This window comes from Procambarus clarkii, chromosome 31 (assembly GCF_040958095.1).
Source record: "Procambarus clarkii isolate CNS0578487 chromosome 31, FALCON_Pclarkii_2.0, whole genome shotgun sequence".
NCBI classification, from domain to species: Eukaryota; Metazoa; Arthropoda; class Malacostraca; order Decapoda; family Cambaridae; genus Procambarus; species Procambarus clarkii.
In genome coordinates this window covers 39869218-39870053 of record NC_091180.1, presented here as the reverse complement: position 1 = coordinate 39870053, position 836 = coordinate 39869218, and positions in this window count along the sequence as shown.

Sequence of the window (836 nt, the reverse complement as noted above, 5' to 3'; positions counted from 1 at the left end):
TCACTGGAAACGGAGGACCTACCAGAAATATGGAAGACTGCTAATGTAGTTCCAATATACAAAAAGGGTGACAGACAAGAGGCACTGAACTACAGGCCAGTGTCCTTAACTTGTATACCATGCAAGGTGATGGAGAAGATTGTGAGAAAAAACCTAGTAACACATCTGGAGAGAAGAGACTTCGTGACAACCCATCAACATGGGTTCAGGGAGGGTAAATCTTGCCTTACAGGATTGATAGAATTCTACGATCAGGTGACAAAGATTAAACAAGAAAGAGAAGGGTGGGCGGATTGCATTTTTTTGGTCTGTCGGAAAGCCTTTGACACAGTACCCCATAAAAGGTTGATGCATAAGCTAGAGAAACAGGCAGGAGTAACTGGTAGGGCGCTCCAGTGGATAAGGGAGTACCTAAACAATAGGAAGCAGAGAGTTACAGTGAGGGGTGAGACCTCAGACTGGCGTGAAGTCACCAGTGGAGTCCCACAGGGCTCTGTACTTGGACCTATCCTGTTTCTGATATACGTAAATGATCTCCCAGAGGGTATAGACTCATTCCTCTCAATGTTTGCTGACGACGCCAAAATTATGAGAAGGATTAAGACTGAGGAGGACAGCTTGAGGCTTCAAGAAGACCTGGACAAGCTGCAGGAATGGTCGAACAAATGGCTGTTGGAGTTTAATCCAAGCAAATGTAATGTAATGAAGATAGGGATAGTAAGCATGAGACCAGATACAAGGTATCACTTGGGAGATGAAATACTTCAAGAGTCCGAGAGAGAGAAAGACCTGGGGGTTGATATCAAGCCAGACCTGTCCCCTGATGCTCATATCAA